Source organism: Hyperolius riggenbachi, chromosome 11 (genome assembly GCF_040937935.1).
Source record: "Hyperolius riggenbachi isolate aHypRig1 chromosome 11, aHypRig1.pri, whole genome shotgun sequence".
Taxonomy (NCBI): Eukaryota; Metazoa; Chordata; class Amphibia; order Anura; family Hyperoliidae; genus Hyperolius; species Hyperolius riggenbachi.
In genome coordinates, this window is record NC_090656.1 from 254,941,346 (window position 1) to 254,962,342 (window position 20,997).

The 20,997-nt window shown below is 47.0% G+C and overlaps 1 protein-coding gene across 4 annotated transcripts in view; it reads right to left on the minus strand.

Annotated features, from left to right (window-relative positions):
- The window catches only part of LARGE2 (LARGE xylosyl- and glucuronyltransferase 2), a 126,569-nt gene that overhangs the window by 37,876 nt on the left and 67,696 nt on the right, over window positions 1-20,997 (minus strand). Inside the window, exon 1 of one of the 4 annotated variants that reach the window (XM_068261630.1) lies at window positions 16,321-16,407. The exons of 2 other annotated variants lie outside the window; for them this stretch is intronic. The gene's annotated coding sequence lies outside the window, so the exon portion shown is untranslated. Of the gene's footprint in view, window positions 1-16,313; window positions 16,408-20,997 lie in introns of those variants that run through there. One more of the 4 variants, XM_068261629.1, reaches the window with a different exon arrangement.

Genomic DNA, 20,997 nt, shown 5'->3' on the forward strand with positions numbered 1-20,997 from the left:
GAATCAATTTTATTGGAATTCCACGTGAAAGACCAATACAAAGTGGTGTACATGTGAGAAGTGGATCGAAAATCATACATCATTCCAAACATTAAAAAAACAAACTGCAAAGTGGGGTGTGCGTAATTATTCAGCCCCCTGAATCAATACTTTGTAGAACCACCTTTTGCTGCAATTACAGCTGCCAGTCTTTTAGGGTAGGTCTCTACCAGCTTTGCACATCTACAGACTGAAATCCTTGCCCATTCTACTTTGCAAAACAGCTCCAGCTCAGTCAGATTAGATGGACAGCGTTTGTGAACAGCAGTTTTCAGATCTTGCCACAGATTCTCGATTGGATTTAGATCTGGACTTTGACTGGGCCATTCTAACACATAGATATGTTTTGTTTTAAACCATTCCATTGTTGCCCTGGCTTTACGTTTAGGGTCGTTGTCCTGCTGGAAGGTGAACCTCCGCCCCAGTCTCAAGTCTTTTGCAGTCTCCAAGAGGTTTTCTCCCAAGTTTGCCCTGTATTTGGCTCCATCCATCTTCCCATCAACTCTGACCAGCTTCCCTGTCCCTGCTGAAGAGATGCACCCCCGAGCATGATGCTGCCACCACCATATTTGACAGTGGGGATGGTGTGTTCAGAGTGATGTGCAGTGTTAGTTTTCCGCCACACATAGCGTTTTGCATTTTGGCCAAAAAGTTCCATTTTGGTCTCATCTGACCAGAGCACCTTCTTCCACATGTTTGCTGTGTCCCCCACATGGCTTGTGGCAAAATGCAAATGGGACTTCTTATGCTTTTCTGTTAACAATGCCTTTCTTCTTGTAACTCTTCCATAAAGGCCAACTTTGTGCAGTGCATGACTAATAGTTGTCCTATGGACAGATTCCCCCACTTGAGCTGTAGATCTCTGCAGCTCGTCCAGAGTCATCATGGGCCTCTTGACTGCATTTCTGATCAGCGCTGTCCTTGTTCGGCCTGTGAGTTTAGGTGGACGGCCTTGTCTTGGTAGGTTTACAGTTGTGCCATACTCCTTCCATTTCTGAATGATCGCTTGAACAGTGCCCCGTGGGATGTTCAAGGCTTTGGAAATCTTTTTGTAGCCTAAGCCTGCTTTAAATTTCTCGATAACTTTATCCCTGACCTGTCTCGTGTGTTCTTTGGACTTCACGGTGTTGTTGCTCCCAATATTCTCTTAGACAACCTCTGAGGCCATCACAGAGCAGCTGTATTTGTACTGACATTAGATTACACACAGGCGCATTCTATTTAGTCATTAGCACGCATCAGGCAAAGTCTATGGGCAACTGACTGCACTCAGACCAAAGGGTGCTGAATAATTACTTTAATTAATTTATTTGTAAAAAATGTTTGGAATCATGTATGATTTCCGTTCCACTTTTCACGTGTACACCACTTTGTATTGGTCTTTCATGTGGAATTCCCAAAAAATTGATGCATGTTTGTGGCAGTAATGTGACAAAATGTGGAAAACTTCAAGGGGGCTGAATACTTTTGCAAACCACTGTACAACCATCAATAAGCGTCTTACGCCTCTCACCTGGAATTTTGGACCACTCTTTCTTTGCTAACTGCTCCAGGTCTCTCTTATTGGAAGGATTGCTGTGTAACCCCGCCTTCCTAGTGATACTGTTAATAATGCAGAATTTCTCCGCAAACCCAGAAAATTTTAACCTCTCAATTACCAGCGCCCCTTAACCACTTTGTCCTCCTGGACGAAGAGCTACGTCCAGGAGGCCATGTGCACTCCCGTGGCGCGCGTGCCCCCGGCCGTGGATCGTTAGCCCAGGAATCAATGAATCGGGCCATGGTGCCCGATCACGGAGTCCTCTCCCCCGCAGAAAAAGCGACAGCTTCTCCTGGAAGCCTTGCTTTTTCTGACACCTACGTCCCTCTAAGCGTACATGTTACGCTTAGAGTGACGTCATGTAAACAAACCTAAGGTTGCCATCTTGTGGCCTAAAAGTAAGACTACATCTACATAAAAAAAACAAAAAAAAAAAAAAAAAGGACTATTTAGACCCCACCCTACCAAAAATACCCAAATAAAATGTTTAATAATAAAAAAAAATAAAAATTACAATAAACATTTTTTTTTTACCTAAAAGGTCTAAACTTTTTAAATATCTATGTAAAGATGAAATATATATATATTTTTTTTTTTTTTTTTTTTTTTTTTTTTTATTATAAGCTTGTAAATAGTGATGGATGCAAAACGGAAAAAAATGCTCTTTTATTTCCAAATAAAATATTGTTGCCATACATTGTGATAGGGACATAATTTGAACGGTGTAATAACCGGTACAAATGGGCAAATACAATACGTGAGTTTTAATTTTGGAGGCATGTATTTTAAAACTATAATGGCCGAAAACTAAGAAATATTTTTTTTCTGTTTTTTTTCTTATACTTACTGTGAGGGCTGGAACCCACAGGAGCGCTTTTGGCAGCGTTTTGGCAGCGCTGCGATACGCTAGCAGTTTGCCAAAACGCTGGGCTAATGTTAATGGATGGGGCAACTTCCACAGGAGCGTTTGCGTTTCTCAGAAACGCAAACGCAGGACGTGCAGCATTTTGGGAGCGTTAGCGTTTCAATGTAAAGTATTGAACCGCTAGCGGAAACGCTCAGCAAAACCTAAACTGAGCGGTTTTGCTAGCGTTTTGCGGTTCAGCACACTGTAACAAAATGAAAAATAATTCACAGGACCAATCAGGATAAAAACGCAAAACGCTACACAACCGCTGAGGAAAAAAAATAAAATGTTGCAAAACTCGACCAAAAACGCACATGAATCCGCTTGCAAACCGCTCAGACAAAACGCTAGCGGTTGCGTTTTGCGTTTGCTGATTTCAGTGGGTTCCAGGCCTTAAAATGCATTTACAGTAAGGTAGCTCTTAGCAAAATGTACCACCCAAAGAAAGCCCAATTGGTGGCGGAAAAAACAAGATATAGATCAGTTCATTGTGATAAGTAGTGATAAAGTTATAGGCTAATGAATGGGAGGTGAACATTGCTCGTATGCATAAAGTGAAAACGATTGAGGGCTGAGGTAGAGACCGCTGGTACAAGAAACAGCGGAATAACGACAAATAGCCGCACATACCCGCCGCAATCGCCGTCCACATCGGGAACCTGGGCCACCCACTATGACGACAGAGTTCCAGTGAGCCGGTCAGGAGCCACTTTCATTGGCTCCTGGCCCTGCCTATCAATGTAACCCAATGGCAGCACTGAAAAGGCTTGGTGTTTCTTTAACAGTTTCACAGCATCAGAACTTTGTTTTTCTCACCAAAGCCTCATTTTAAGCTGCACAGAAGCTAAGCTCTGCCCCATCAAAGAAAACTGCCTTGGCATTTTTCCCGATACTGTGCAAAGCATGATGGGATTTCTGATGATGTTCTCGTTGCCTAGCAACTGGGAGAGGTGATCAGGACACAGGACAGTTGGAACTGTGCCTCATGCTCAGTCACCAGCTTTCAACCAAAAAGATGGCTGCCTCCATGAAATCACAAACATTTGCCTGTTCTTTTAAAACAGGGTGGGTAAGAGATATTACCTATCTATTTTAACCACTTCAGGACCACAGTGCTAAACCCCCCTAAAGACTAGGCTATTTTTTCCAAAATAGGCCACTGCAACTTTAAAGAGAATCTGTATTGTTAAAATCGCACAAAAGTAAACATACCAGTGCGTTAGGGGACATCTATTACCCTCTGTCACAATTTCGCCGCTCCTCGCCGCATTAAAAGTGGTTAAAAACAGTTTTAAAAAGTTTGTTTATAAACAAACAAAATGGCCACCAAAACAGGAAGCAGGTTGATGTACAGTATGTCCACACATAGAAAATACATTCATACACAAGCAGGCTGTATACACCCTTCCTTTTGAATCTCAAGAGATCATTTGTGTGTTTCTTTCCCCCTTCTGCTCTTATGCACTGAAGTTTCAGGCTGCTCTTTTCTTCCTGCAAACAGCTTTGCCCTTGTCTGTAATTACTCAGTATGTGAAAGCCCAGCCAGCTCAGAGGACGATTTATCCAGCTTGTAAAAGATAAGAGAGAAGAGAGAAGCTGCCCTAATCTAAATAACACACAGGCAGTGTGCATAGAGGGGCCTGGAACGGGGAGTTCATAGCAGAACCACAACACTGAAGAACTTGGCAGCCTTCCAGACACAGGCCGACAAGTCTGACAGGGGAAAGATACATTGATTTATTACAGAGACTGTTATAGTAGAACGTGCTGCAGTAAGCCAGAACACATTAGAATAGCTTTTGGAACTTGTAGGATGATAAAAAACAGGATGCAATTTTTGTTACGGAGTCTCTTTAAGGGCTCGCTGTAGGGCCGCACAACACAGCACACTAGTGATTCCCCCCTCATTTTCTCCCCACGAACAGAGAGCTGTTGGCCGCAATAGCAGCATAGGGGGCGATATTTTGGCTGGGAACGTGAAAAATCACTCGCGTTCCCATGCCTGTCGGGTCCTGACGTCGAAACCGGAAGTGGTCGCCACCGGGGACTGGAGCATCGCAGAGGCACGGCGAGGGCACCGATCGGCTGCAGGGGGCTGAGAGAAGCCCCAGATGAGTAAAACTCATTTTTTTACTAGGCTTAAGGTTCACTTTAAGTGTGGCTATTTTGAAGCCAATCCTGATGTAATTTCCCCTGTTATTCTCCTCTACCTGATTGTCTATGGATTGCCCGCCCTTCACTAGAGAAAGTGCATTATCTAAGCATGAGAAGTATTGGCCAATCAGAGAGGAAGAGAGGTGTGGGAGGGGAAACAGGAGGGAAAGAGGCTTCAGCCAATCAGGCTGCATTAGTTAAGTCTGAGGGGAAGTAGAGAAGCAAAAATGGACAACCCAGCATGCCCTGCAACTTCCTTTTTGTGTACCAAATAAGAGTCAGGTAGACTAAGGAATAATCATTTATAAACAAGAAAATTAAGAGTGGTTTTAACGTTTGGATTGCCTGGTTAGCATCCTTATTACTTGTTTACCAGATAAAAATAAAGAATAGATTTTTTATTTTATGCCTGACAGTTTACGTAGGAAAAAAACTCTGAGATAACATTCAATAAAAGTGTGTTTTCCTCCTTTTTATTACCCATACAGTTACATTTGCTTTTGTGCACAAGTAATATTGTCTGTTTACAAATTACAAGTTCCCAAAGTACAGTTTATCTGCTCTGAGCTGCCATTGCATTTTATTGCATAGCTGCTGTATTTATATTTTAAAATCCAGTGTTCTCCCCAGGCTCTTTTAGCCGGTGCTCCACCCGGCTAGTTTTGGTAAGCACCCGGCTGTCATCGGCTCACCTCCTCCTATGCTGTAAGCAGAAATGTGCAGAGAAGCACCGGCCCTGCATTCTCTCATCTCGTCTCGTCTCACCCGGCTGCTGTTTCATGACACCCGGCTGGAAAAAGAATTCTGGGGTGGACACTGAAATCTATTTAGTGATCACCTCTCAGATCTTTCTGCTTCTCAGTTCAGTACAGCTCAGTTTCAGCACTGTTGCCGTTTACTAAATGTATCTGACAAAAGAATGTAAACAAAAGATAATGTTATCACAGAATTACCCTTGCGTGCGGTGCGCACTATAGCATTAGTGCTAAAGCCGGGCACGGCTTTGGCGTCAAAACCACCTGCTTCGAGGACAGGGAACTTCTTTAGGACCCAGAGGCTTCCCCCTTCAGAGGCGAGCACCCCATAGGAGCACTTTTTTTTGTTACAGGTACACTTTAGGTGATACGCAGACATCTGCACATCTCACAAATCGCCGCCCCCCTCCCGGTTTACTCGGCAGCTATAAAACATTAACATCCTCGGCAGAACTCAACCCATCATCACTGTACACACCATATTCTATAAAATAGATGAAAGGGGTTTCGAGGTGTAACAAGCGTCCGCAGTCTCTCCACTGCGACATCTTCAAAGCGGAGGGTGCTGGGATTTCCTGCGTCTCATTAATAAAAGCCCGGAGATCACACAGGACGTGGGCGCCGCGCTTGCTACGATTATCTAGATCAGTGATGGCTAATCTTGGCACTCCAGCTGTGACAAAACTACAAATCCCATCATGCCTCTGCCTCTCTGAGTTATGCTTAGAGCTGTCAGAGTATTGCAATGCCTCATGGGACTTGTGGTTCCACCACAGCTGGAGTGCCAAGGTTAGACATCACTGATCTAGATAATCAGTCTCCTGCTTTCTTCAGAACATTAAAGTGGGCCTGAACTCTTGCACAGGACAGAGAAAAGCACCCTGTATGTATGTAGAGAGTTTAGCCCAGGTATGGGCAAACTGGGCCCTCCAGCTGTTACGGAACTACAAATCCCACAATGCATTTGCCTTTATGAGTCATGACTGTTGTGTGAGACTCCTGCAATGCATTGTGGGACTTGTAGTTCTGTAACAGCTGGAGGGCAGAGTTTGCCCATGCTTGGTTTAGCCTGTCTAATCGCCCCTCATCTGTCACTAATCACAGCTGTAATTTGATCTCTCAGCTGTGTCAGCTGGCTGCCTCGGCAGAGCAGCTAATTAGTAAACAAGATGTTAACCCTATGTCTGCTTCCAAGAAAGCAGGAAGTAGACACACTGCAGATTTATTTTAGGATCTGTATCAGTTGTAACAAAGAAATGTTTTTCTGTAAAGGTTATTCTGCTGTTGCTTATCTTTTACAGCAGAGAGGAAGTTCAGAGTTTAGGAACGCTTTAAAACGCAGGGAAAGAAGGCCGATTCACAATGCTGACAAAATGCCTGGTACACACCATGCAATTGCCCGTCAGATTTTGGGTCGAATCTATACATTTGATTTACAAAAGGTTTTTTGATTTGCTTTCTTATCAAACCTGTACAAAATTGATCAGAAATCAGATCAGACCTGATGGAAATGATCAACTGGACCCAAAATCGGATGGGAGATTCCATGGCGTGTGCCAGGAATTAGGCACCCCGAGAACGTCAGACGGTCAATGTCAAAAGGCAGGAAAGTAAGGGGACCCAGCAAGAAACAGTTCTCCAACCACAGCGGCCTCTACAGCACAAAGCGTTGTGATTGGCTGAAGAGAGTGGGTGTGGTTTACTACAATCTGAAAACCTAGCAGTTCAAGAGGGTGCTGTCGCGTATAAATTCAAAGGAACGCAAATTGAAAAAAATTGAAAATCTCACCGTGTCTGTGTGGGTTTCCTCTGGGTATTCCAATTTCCTCCCTCATCCAAAAAAACATACCGATAAGTTAATCGGCCCTAGACTACGAAACGCACAAAAGGTGCGTACGCACGCGCTACCAGCGGCAACAACGCTGGGCGGTCTTTTAGCCAGCAGTAGTGCGTGTGTAGGCGCTGTCGGCGGCCGTAGTGCGTGTGTACGCACCTATAGACCTAGGACTATGGTAGGTAATAGATTCTGAGCCCCTGAGGACAGTTTGTGACAAAAGAATATACTCTGTACTGCGCTGTGGAAGATGTTGGCACTATATAAATATTAAATAATAAATTGTATGGCTATTTATACGTGTATAGCCACCTTAAATTTATGGTGTTAAAAAGAAATGAACACACAGCCCTGTAACAATGCAGATACTGCTGGCTGCAGAACGCCGCTCTCCCCGCGCGCCGGCTGCAGAACGCCGCTCTCCCCGCGCGCCGGCTGCAGAACGCCGCTCTCCCCGCGCGCCGGCTGCAGAACGCCGCTCTCCCCGCGCGCCGGCTGCAGAACGCCGCTCTCCCCGCGCGCCGGCTGCAGAACGCCGCTCTCCCCGCGCGCCGGCTGCAGAACGCCGCTCTCCCCGCGCGCCGGCTGCAGAACGCCGCTCTCCCCGCGCGCCGGCTGCAGAACGCCGCTCTCCCCGCGCGCCGGCTGCAGAACGCCGCTCTCCCCGCGCGCCGGCTGCAGAACGCCGCTCTCCCCGCGCGCCGGCTGCAGAACGCCGCTCTCCCCGCGCGCCGGCTGCAGAACGCCGCTCTCCCCGCGCGCCGGCTGCAGAACACCGCTCTCCCCGCGCGCCGGCTGCAGAACGCCGCTCTCCCCGTGCGCTGGCTGCAGAACGCCGCTCTCACCGCGCGCTGGCTGCAGAACGCCGCTCTCCTCGCACGCCGGAATGTGACGTGCATTCTGCTCGGGAAACTCGGGCGCTATGCGTGTGTTCGTCTCGGTGTGACCCGTGTCTGGTGGGTCCGTGTCTCATCCCACCTGCCCTGTAACAATGCGGATACCGCTGGCTGCAGAACGCTTCTCTCTTTGCACGCTGGAATGTGGGCAGCCAAATGGATTCCACACAATAAAAATGCAATTATGCCGGCATGTACATTTCTAGCAATGCTATGAAATATCCCACCTTCTAATCAGAACCATACATGGGCAGGCTCTCACGCCAAACAATTAACCAGCATTGCTCTGCAAAATCATAATGCCTCAAAACGGCAAACACCAGCATAGAGGAGAATAATACTTACAATAGTCTGACTATGTTTATTTCTTTTTAAACAACACAACTTGCCTGGCAGCCCTGCTGGTTTATTTGGCTGCGGCAGTGTCTGAATCACATCAGAAACAAGCATGCAGCTAATGTTATCAGATCTAAAAAAATAAGTATGGCAGCCTCCATACACGGCTATCTCCACATACCCTTTAAGCTAGTGGGGGCAGTTAAGCCTGGTACAGAACCAGAATCTTTATTTCGCCAAGTGCGACCAAAGTCGTACACATGGCATTGGCAATAGAGCAGAGACAGAAATTGACAATAAGACGTTAACAGTGAAAAAGAACACAATAAGACAGGCTGGCAATACACACGAAAATAGTCAGTCAATGCTGTATGGGGTGACGGCTGTGTTAACCCTCCTGGCGGTTTGCAAAAAAATCGCCAGGGGGCAGCAAATCTTTTTTTTTAATTTTTTTTTTTTTTTCATGTAGCGAGACAAAGTCTCGCTACATGATAGCCGCTGCTCAGCGGCATCCCCCCAGCCCCTCCGATCGCCGCCGGTGATCGGAGATCCGGAGATCCCGTTCAAAGAACGGGATCTCCCGGAGGGCTTCCCCCGTCGCCATGGCGACGGGGCGGGATGACGTCACCGACGTCATCGACGTCGTGACGTCAAAGGGGATTCCGATCCACCCCATAGAGCTGCCTGGCACTGATTGGCCAGGCAGCGCACGGGGTCTGGGGGGGGGGGCGGCTGCGGCGCGACGGATAGCGGCGGCGATCGGGCACTGCACGCAGCTAGCAAAGTGCTAGCTGCGTGCAGCAAAAAAAAAATTATGCAAATCGGCCCAGCGGGGCCTGAGCGGTGCCTTCCCGCGGCTTACCCCGAGCTCAGCTCGGGCTTACCGCCAGGAAGGTTAAGCGGGACCGTGCTCCAGCGTGGCATGACCGAAACCAAGCCAAGATAGCCATGCCGACAGCAGTGCAGAAATGGGCGGTGTGACATGACTTGTACTTGTTATACCTTTGTAGGAAGGAAATACAATACAATAACATTTGTAAAGCGCTTTTCTCCCATAGGACTCAAAGCGAAATGCTGTGCAGTAAGTGGGGCTAGAGTACCCCCGAGGGGCTGGAGTTTAGCAGTAGGGCTGCTTGGGGAAAAAAGGTGTCCCTTCGCCTGTTGGTTCTTGGGTGGATGGTTTTATTAGCGTCGGCCTGAAGGAAGGAGCTTGAAGAAACGGCAGCCTGGGTGGGAGGGGTCCTGGGAAATCTTGTTAGCCCTTTTCTTCAATCTAGCAGTAATGAGGAGGTCTAGGGGTGGCAGAGGAGAGCCAATGACCCTTTCCGCTGAGTTGATGACTCTCTGAAGTTTATACCTATCTCTGGCAGTTGCTCCTGCATACCACACGATGATGGCGGAGCAGAGGGTAGCTTCAATCGTGGCAGTGTAGAAGCTGGACAGCAGTTCCTTTGGCATACCAAATTTTTGTGTAGAAAGAATAGTCTCTACTGAGCTTTCTTCTGAATTTTGGAGGTGTTCTGCTGCCCCCACCTTAGGTCGCTAGTCAGTGTTGTTCCAAGGAACCAAACGCTAGATACCCTGGACACTACAGTCTTATTGATGAGGACTGGTCGTGTCGTGGGGGGGAGGGTGTCTCCTGAAGTCCAGGATCAGTTCCACTGTTTTGGCTGCGTTAAGAACGAGGTTGTTGGCCTCACACCATCCACAGATTCTCTCGATCTCACAGACATCCAATTTTGATTCCTCAATGATGATTGGCTAAATCACCATATCCATGTAGTATAAAGCTGGGTACACACAGTACAATTTTCCATCAGATCGACAGATCTATTAGATCATTTCCGACTAGTACGATCGATTTTGGGTACTTCACACAAAATCGATTGGGAACAACTTGGATGTCTACACACGATGCAACTTCTTATCAGAAACCATGGTCAATCTGATGGACAAAAAAATTGTATGGTGTAGATGGGGCTTAAAGCCTCATACACTGTACAATTTTCCAATTCGATTCATTGATTTGATTCAATCTGACATGTCCGATAGGGATTTGATTCAATTTGCCATTGTTTTGCAATAGCAAATTTAATCGAATCCCAATCGGACATGTCAAATTGAATAGAATCAATGAATCGAATTGGACAAAAAAAATTGTATAGTGTAGATGGGGCTTTAGGCTAAGTTTCCACTTGTGCGTTTTTTCCTCAGAATTTTCTCTCAGAAAAGTTGCGTTGATTTTGCAACTAATGTTAGTGAATGGGGCAGTTTCCATTCAATGCGAATTTTCGTACGCGTGAAAAAAATCTGAGGTCTGGTATCATTTTTTCGGACATCACGTACGATTCACGTACAATGCTTTGTATAGGCAATGCAAATTTTTGCGTTATTTGCCTGAAAATTCGCATTAGATCCATGGTTACAGGAAGTTGTCAGCAGTCATCACTAAGCTGTCTAGGCATAACTAGGCAGATCGCGTACAAAAATTTGCATAAAAACGTGTAACATTTACATGCAAATTTTCACCAATCAGAAAAACCTTATATGATTTTTTTGCAGGCGAAAATGTCACGCTACAGTGAAAACGTAGCCTGAGAGTTCACCTACACAGTCTGTTCACAGTATTCAAACTCTGTTGGCCCGCATACTACATGGAGGTGGTATAATTGGTCAGAGACTGGCCAATCAAAATTGGATGTGTGTACCAGGCTTAACCTTCCTGGCGGTAACCCGCCGCGCAGGAGGTTTTCTCAGGCCCTGCTGGGCCGATTTGCTTAATTTTTATTTTTTGCTGCACGCAGCTAGCACTTTGCTAGCTGCGTCAGCACACCGATCGCCGCCGCCCCGTGCTCGATCGCCGCTATCCATCGCGCCGCACTGGCAGCGCTGAGGGGTGGATCGGGACTCCCAATGACGTCGCTGACGTCATCCCGCCCCGTCGCCATGGCGCCCTATCGCAAGGGGGAAGCCCTCCAGGAAATCGACGAAGGCGATCGAAGCGGGCGGGGGGATGCCGCTGAGCAGCGGCTATCATGTAGCGAGCCCTGGGCTCGCTAAGATTTAAAAAAAACAAACAAAACAAAACTTCTGCGCTGCCTCCTGGCGAAATTTATTAGACCGCCAGGAGGGTTAAGGCACAACAGCAACGCTGAGTGTATACATTTAACAAGCGACATGGCCGTCTCCACAATTCTATAGAATTATAAACGACTCTCACAAGTTTTATCCAGGCGTAACAAAGAACGATTCCTCTCTGACAAGGGTTACAAAGTCCACAGAAAGCTGTAAGAGGCTTAGGTTTTACAAACACGACTTCATGTCTCCCAACCCCCTCTTAGATACATATTGGGGGGGGGGAGTTTGGAAATTCCAGAGAAGCTTCAGCCCGCAGGCAGGCTGGGGCACCCCCTATAGGCAGACACGCGCCCTCCTCAGCTCTCCTAGATGCCCCATAATTAGACCCCTCAGGGCTGCCCTATGGAATTCCAATGTATAATCCATTAAGTACACGTCTCTGTTAATAAGGTCACAGTGCAGGCGAGGAGGTGGATGGAGGCCTGAAGAGTCGGACGTTCCCAGGCACGCTCGCATTTTCCTGAGGTTCATTTAGTAACGTATTAAAGAGGTTGGTTAAAGGGTATAGAAACTAAGTTTATGGTATAATAATCAGTAGCTGCCACTGGTAACCCAATCCTTGTATTCCAGTCCACAGCACAGCTCACCCACCTCTGCTATACAAATATCCGGAACACATATCAAAAGGTGAATCTCAGGGAAGCAGCAACTTCAGACGCCGGACCGCAGCGGAACTTTGTGGGGGGGGGGGGGGGGGGCAAACAAATATTTATAGCAGGAAATCTGAGCACCGGCTGCAAACTATATTTCTATAGGCACCTATGTCAGTGCCCAATGGAGCTGCACCATTTTAGGAAAAAATAGAAATTACGATTTTTCTCTCAAAAATTGCGATATTGATTTTTCACAATTTTCTTCAAATCAAGCTTTACCCCTAAATTCACAATGCCCCCAGTATAGTTTAGCCAAGTAGGTGTTTCTAGTATAGTTGCCCCAGTATAGGTTAGCTAGGTAGGTGTCTCCTGTATAGGTAGCCAGTCTAGATGCCACTAGTGAGGACCCATTTCCACTATCGCGAATTCGCATGCGTTTTTCGCATGCAAATTCGAATAGCAATACAAGTGAATGGGCCTGCTTCCACTTGTCAGGATTCCTTTGCGTTTTTCTGTGCAGAAAAAATTCCCATGGCAGAGCCATCAGAATTCGCATACCGCTATGCGAATCGCATACAATGTATTTAATAGGAAATTTGCATGCGGTTTGGGTATGCGAATTTTCATGCGAATTCGCATAGAAACAATGGAAAAATCACACCAGCACTGCCATGGTTAAATTTACATACATCGTAATTCATGCGAATTCGCATGAAAATTCGCATAGAACCGCATGCAAAATTCGCATCTGCATGCAAATTTTTCCCACGACGATTCCCACCGCACAAGTGGAAATGCAGCCTAAAGGTTAGCTAGGTAGTAAAGGATAGCCAGTATAGTTGCCCCCAGTATAGGTTAGTTAGGTAGGTGTCTCCAGTATAGGTAGCCAGTATAGTTGCCCCTAGTAGAAGTTAGCTAAATAGGTGTCTCCAGTATAGTTGCCCCAGCATAGGTTAGCTAGGTAGGTGTCTCCAGTATAGGTAGCCAGTATAGTTGTCCCCAGTATAGGTTAGCTAGGTAGTTGCCTCCAGTAAAGGTAGCCAGTAGAGTTGCCCCCAGTATAGGTTAGCCAGGTAGGTGTCTCCAGTATAGGTAGCCATTATAGTTGCTACTAGTAAAGGTTAGCTAGGTAGGTGTTGCCAGTATATTTGCCCCAATATAGGTTAGCTAGGTAGGTGCCTCTAGTATAGGTAGCCAGGCAGCATAGGAGTAGCAGCGGGGGATAGCGGGCATAGCAACAACTTACCTTCCGGGGTGACACCGGCAGCTTCTATCTTCTTCCTTCTTCCTCTCCCGGCCGTCCATCGCGTTAATATCAGTGCCCCCTGTGATTACTTCCGATTACGTCATCACAGGGGGCGCTGTTATTAATGTGACTGATGATGCCTGGGAGAGGGAGTAGGAAGAAGCTGCGCGGGATTCCGGAAGGTGAGTTGCACTATAATTATACGCGTCGGGTAGCAGCGGGTTGCGGAACAACATAAGCGTAAGGGCTCTTTCACATCAGAGCTTGCGTTGGAGAACGCTCAAAGCATACGTTTTGTTGTATGTGTTTTAATATGCGTTGCACTGCAGTGAGTGTGCATTTTTAATGCGTTTTCAATCCGTTTTCAATGCGTTAGAGTGGGTCCACACTAGACCCAGTTGCAGGACGGACACTGCAGTCCGGATCAGGGGAAGATTAGGGGAAGTACCTCCGTACTGCAAACTGATGAAGGTGCACCAGTTTTGCATCAGTTTCCGTTCAGTTTTTCCCTGACAGAAAACGTCTCCTTCATTAGGAAGGAGTGGGAGGATTTTTTTGGGCCAATCATAAAGCTCAGGCTATCCGTTTTCACATCAGTTTTTTGCCTGTGGAGCTGGAGATGCGTTTTCTCATTGCTTTTACTACCCCTGCGTGTATCCGTGGTCCTGATCCGTTGCGTGAAAATGCAGCAGATCCGGACCTTCCGTTCAGGTTTTGAAAATGGGTCCCCGCAAACGCAGACAGATCCGTTTTTTTACTTGGGTGAGGCTGGCTGCTATTTTAAACATTAGTATCCGGGACTCCGTTTTTCATCAGGTTTGAAAAACGCAGCCACGGATACGTTTCCGGACCTAGTGTGGACCAGCTCTTTTACAGCACATAGGAAAACGCAGGTAATTTTTTTTTTCTTTTAGTTTTCAACTTTCTACATTGTTCCTCTATTGCATTCTGGGACTGATTGCCTGCGTTAACGGATTAAAAACGCGCATAGTGTGCGTTTTACATTGACTAACATTGTAACGCATAAAGCTAGCGTCGGCCGAAAAACTGCGCCTGGGTGCAGTGTAACGCAACGCACAAAAACGCAGCATTATATGTGAAAGCTAAAATGAAAGTCTATGGACTTTCATTTTACCTTGTGTAACGCAAACTTTACCCGTTGCGTTGAAACGCAGAAAATCTGCCCTAATGTGAAAGAGCCCTAAGTAAAAAAAAAAATTGCTGCTTTCACGATTACGTAATACTCGTGCCGCACATCGTGGTTTCGATTTTAAAACAATTGCGCAGCCCTAGCGGCCAATATTTGCCACTTTAGAGGCGTCTGATAATTAGTATTTTTTGTGGTAGGACAGTTGAAGTTAGGCGTCCTTAGGGGAGGGCGGGAGAGGGTTGACGCCAGGCATCCTTAGGGGAGGGGGGTTGAGGTTAGGCGTCCTTAGGGGAGGAGTTTAAAGTCAGACATCGGCAGAGACGGTGGTTAGGGTTTGGCATGGCTAGAGGAAGGGCACTGTGTGAGGTCAGGGTTAGGTTTATTGTAGTAAAATAACTGTATAATTTACCGATTATAACGGTATCATTAACTAATTTGCACTTCATAATAGTGAAATATCGGTAAATGTGCCAATATTCCAGTAACCAATATTTCTTTGCCTAAATTTCCGGGCGCCCTTTTTGCATATATACACAAATCCCAGACATATAGCTACATGTGCAGTACATGCAAAATAAATACTGTCCATCTTCAGAGCATCTTTGCCCTCCCCTTCCTAACCCAGCAGCTCAGCAACGCACAATCCAGACATTCTGATCAGATCATTTGTCACTTAGGTAGCTTGCATTGTCAGATAAGAGTGATCCCCCACGATGTGCTGCTATTTAGCCCCCCTTGTCCCTCTGCAGGTGAAACATTTCGGGGTGGACTGTCGCTATGACATCACAGAGCATTGCATGACGCTATGATGCAAGTGATGTCACAGACCGAGGTATGACCTCATCACAGAGCGCAACCTCACAACCTTGAGCGACACATGCTTCACTATAGTCAACATTGCTGATATGCTCAGCATTATGAATGAAAGCCTTGTGTTACTGCAAGTACCCCCCCCCCCCCCCCCCCAATCATACATCACAAACTAATGGTGTACAAATGCTTCCTGAATAATATCTATGGGTGCTTATAATTATATACACTTAAGGTCTGTACACACGCTTGATGGGCAGCACGGTGGCGTAGTGATTAGCACTCTCACTTTGCAGCGCTGAGTCCATGGTTCATATCCCAGTCAGGGCACTATCTGCAAGGAGTTTGTATGTTCTCCCCGTGTCTGTGTGGGTTTCCTCTGGACACTCCAGTTTCCTCCCACATCCCAAAATCATACAGATAATTGGCTTCCCCCTAAATTGGCCCTAGGCTACGATACATACACTACACGATACATACATAGACATATGACTATGGTAGAGATTAGATTGTGAGCTCCTCTGTGGGACAGTTAGAGACAAGACAATGTATACTCTGTACAGCGCTGCGGAAGAGGTCTCTGAAAAAATGTTTGAACAATTTGCGCACACACCCGCCAACTGCACGATATCTGCCGGAAAGTCATCGGAACTGATCCGCCAGTTGCATTAGCTGTAGTTCAGCATTTTCTTACTCCTGCTTGTCACAAGCGATTCATCATGAAACGTTTTCTGCACCCCTCCAGGCGGACCCCCGGGAAACACACCAGATGTTGGGGGAGCAGCACAATCCTGTAAGCAGATCACTACACCTCAGGGCTGCATTATTCCTGCAAGTCTCTGCTCAGCACACATAACTTCCTACAGGTCTCTCACCTGCCCCCCTGCCCCGTCCCCGGCTGCCGGAGGAGCTTACCTCTTACCTGGGACTCGGCTGCTCTGCCTCTGGAGTGTGAGGAGGAGAGAGGTGCCTGGCCAAGAGCAGGAGATGGGGAGGGGTGGAGAGGTGTGCGAGGGGGGGGCAGGGAGAGGAAGAAGCGTGCGAAAAGTTAATGGTGTGCGATTAACTTCAAGATCAAGGTCACAACTTTCCTGGCTGGGAATGCCGGACCTACAAACACCATGTGACCAGAAATACTGCAGCGTACAAGCAGCCCCCGACTTACAAACTCTCCACTTACAAACGACCCGGCTCGATAATGGGAAATCTGATTCTGTGGGGACAAGAGTATTTATTTATTTTTATTTTTTTAGATTTTTGAGAAAAATCTATTTTAAAAATATTCAAAGAGAAAATGGTTTTTAAACCATTAAAATTACATTTTGCTGAGGGCACAGGGGGACAGAGGAGACGAGGGACACTGAAAGCACAGGGGGCAGAGGTGACACACGACAAAAAGGGGGACACTAGATGCACAGGGAAAAGAGGTGACACAGAGGGGGTCAGGGAGGACACTAGAAGCACAGAGGGACAGAGGTGACACGGGAGGGACACTGGAGGCACAGGGGATAAGTGGCGACACAGAGGGGTTCAGAGGTGACACTAGAGGCACAGGGGAACAGAGGTGAAAGAGGGGGACACTGGAGGCACAGGGGGACAGAGGTGACAGAGGGGGACACTGGAGGCACAGGGGGACAGAGGTGACAGAGGGGGACACTGGAGGCACAGGGGGACAGAGGTGACAGAGGGGGACACTAGAGGCACAGGGGAACAGAGGTGACAGAGGGGGACACTGGAGGCACAGGGGAACAATTTAGGACACTGGAGGCACAGGGGATAAGTGGCGACACAGAGGGGTTCAGAGGTGACACTAGAGGCACAGGGGAAGAGAGGTGAAAGAGGGGGACACTGGAGGCACAGGGGATAAGTGGCGACAGAGGGGTTCAGAGGTGACACCAGAGGCACAGGGGAACAGAGGTGAAAGAGGGGGACACTGGAGGCACAGGGGGACGGAGGTGACAGAGGGGGACACTGGAGGCACAGGGGAACAGAGGTGACAGAGGGGGACACTGGTACACAGGGGATAAGTGGCGACACAGAGGGGTTCAGAGGTGACACTAGAGGCACAGGGGAACAGAGGCGACAGAGGGGGACACTAGAGGCACAGGGGATAAGTGGTGACACAGAGGGGTTCAGAGGTGATACTAGAGTCACAGGGGACAGATATGGTACAGCGTTCCGACTTAAGAACTGATTCAGGTTAAGAATGAGCCTACATTCCCCATCTCGTTCATCACCTGGAGACTACCTGTACAACCATAACATTAATGTGACCCAAGAGCATTCATGATCAGCTGGTCTGAAAAAGTACAGGCGTCTCCTGATGTCGTTATTGGCGATTGTGCTGCATTTCTAATCACTGGCCTCTATTGTATTAAAGCCGCCCCCACATAGACCAGAACAGGATACACGGCATGCAGCCCAGCACAGTGTCTGTACAACGATCGTTTCCGGAGGCGGAGTTTCGTCCAGTCGTACCCAGGTAGATGCAAAAACCTGACAAATCAACATTGAAAAAAAACCTGTTTTTATTGCCACATGTAAGGCGATGTTATCAGTATTTCATGAACCGCCTTCACACACAAAGTACACACTGATTACTAAACAAACAGGCAATATTTGTGGACCTGAACTCTTGCACAGGACAGAAGGAAAACAGAGAAACGCACCCTGTATGTATTTAGAGAGTTTAGCCTGTCTAATCCCCCCTCATCGGTGACTATTCACCAGTGTGATTGCATCTCTCACCTATGTTGGCACAGGAATCATGGCAGAACTTATAATATGTAAACACAGGATATTAACCCTATGTCTGCTTCCGTGAAAGCAGGAAGTAGACACTGCAGATTTATTGCAGGATTTGTATCAGCTGCAACAAATGTTTTTCTTTAAAGGTTATTATGCCGTTGCTTATTTTTTAGAAGTCATGTGGCAGGCAGGGAAAGCGGAGTAGACGGTAGGATCGCTTGTTGCTGGGGCGAGTTGATCCACCAGGCGGATTGCGGGTACACACGCCTGATTATCGGCTGAGGCGGTGGTTATCAGCCAACTTCAGTCAGCAGTGTTTAATGAGGCTCTAAAAAGTCTCCACAAAAACTGCTTCACACTCTGCACATTGCATTTTTCTATTTTTTAATTTTTTTTTACATATTTTATTAGTTTTCAACATTTCCACCCAGTAGTGTAACAATTATTGGCTTCAGGCTTATGCATGAAAATTCCAATACTAGTCACCCCTAAAAACAAAACCCAACCTGTTCTGCATGCTTGTTCAGTGGCTATGGCTAAACATATTAGTGGCAGAGGATCAGCAGGACAGCCAGGCAATGGGCATTGTTTAAAAGGAAAGACATATGGCAGCCTCCATATCCCACTCACATCAGGTTTGCTTTACAAAAAATGCACACTGTGGATCAGTGGGAACATTAGAGAAAACACCTACCCTGCTCTCGGTTTCATCCTTCGCTGCTCAGCCTGCTTGTTACCAGCCCTGATAAAATCGCTGACTGAGCATTCAGTCTGGCTTTGCTCAGGAATCATTATAGCCGAGTCTGTCTTCTCTGATGCCTTTTCAAGCCCAAGCCTGCCCCCTTCTGGCTCTGCTATGACGCAGCTATAATGATTCCTGAGCTAAGCAAGACTGAATGCTCAGTCTGGGATTTTATCAGGGCTGATAACAAGCAGGCTGAGCAGTGGAGGATGAAACAGAGAGCAGAGTAGGAGTTTACGATTCTGCATTGCTCTGTCCCACGATTTTTGGCGATTGTACTGTGCAATTCTCATTACAGTGAATAAAATGCACAACGCAATTGCCAGGAAAATGCTACAGCTGATTTGTTGGAAATCGGGAACGCACTGCAATTACTGCATTGTGAGTAACCCATGGGATTACTAGCGCAGCAGTGCTTGGCTGATCACTGGCGATCAGAAAAGTGTGAATCGCGGGCAAAAAGTGCCAGAGAGTGAACTCAGCCTTATGGTAGCCACTGTTAACGACCTTTTTCATCCAATCTTACCATTTCTATGTAATATAAGGGAACTTCATAAATTATCCATTCAGTATATTCACTCAGTTTACCCTCATACTACATAGATTTGGTAAAATTGGATGAAAAAGATTAGATCATTAGTGGCCACCTTTACTCTGAATGTGGCCGAATACTATACTTTTTCTATTGTAACGCATTGTTGTTATCGACCACAGCACCGGCGTAATCCGCACATTAAAGCGCCTTTGCCTCTTTACACAATACCTCTGATCTGTTAGGGTACCTGTACAGTATTCGATTTTACTGGCCGATCGACCAATGATAATTTTATTGGACAGAAGGTGAGTCGGTACGGCAATATGTCAATATGTAGCAGCAATAAATGCCTTTGCCAAGGCAAGGCAGGAAATACACAAAAAACAACAGTAACAAAACAAAAACAAAAAAAAAAAAACAACAACAAAAAAAACGTAATGTAACTTTTCCAACAAGAATCACAAGTCGTCCAATAACCTCCGAGGCTCCTTGGCCTGAACTGTCGGGAGAGCAGAAGGGAAAACGCAAAGTACAAACTACAGCAAGTTCAGCATGTGAGGTCAGAGAGAGTAGGGGTCATAGTGTGACATCACAGCCCCATAACATAACCCCGCCTCTTGTATATAGGTTACACACTTACACACACAGCTATTGTCTCTGCAGGCGTCCTGCACAAGAATCGGCCTTTGTTTTCATTTTCTGGCGCTGGCAGCAGGACAAGGTACTTAGGAAGTGACAGAGAGCGGATACACTCAAACACTTTATATAAACTTCAGGGTGATTGTACAGGGCAGGCATGTGCAGCTGTATTCACCGCATCAGCCAATCACTGCTGCTCCTCAAGGCCACCCAAACAAGTGCTGCTTCAGTACTCCGCTAAGGGGCAACTCCGCTTTCACTCAAATGTGATCATTCATAGATCAATGCGATACAAACCATTTTGGAATTTAGAGGACATCTGAAATGAGAGGTATATGGCGGCTCGCAGGCTAAATGTAAACACAAGCGGAAATAATCCGCTTTGTTTACATTGTACGGCGCTGCTGCGCAGCAGCGCCGTAAGGCAGATCGGCGATCCCCGGCCAATCAGCGGCCGGGGATCACCGCCATGTGACAGGGGACGTCCTGTCACTGGCTGCACAGGACGGATAGCGTCCTGTGCAGCCCGGATCACCGAGGAGGGGACAGGTAGGAGAGGGAGGGGGGGGAATTTCGCCGCGGAGGGGGGCTTTGAGGTGCCCCTCCCCCGCAACATGCCTGCAGGCAGGAGCGATCAGACCCCCCCCTGCACATCATCCCCATAGGGGGGAAAAAGGGGGGGGAAATCTGATCTCTCTGCCTGCACCCTGATCTGTGCTGGGGGCTGCAGAGCCCACCCAGCACAGATCCCAACAAACAGCGCTGGTCCTTAAGGGGGGGTAAAGGGTGGGTCCTCAGGTGGTTAAAGTCTGAAACACCTGATCTGCTGCATGCTTGTTCAGGGTCTATGGCTAATAGTATTAGAGGCAGAGGATCAGCAGGGCAGCCAGGCAACTGGTATTGCTTAAAAGGTAATAAACATGGCAGCCTTCATA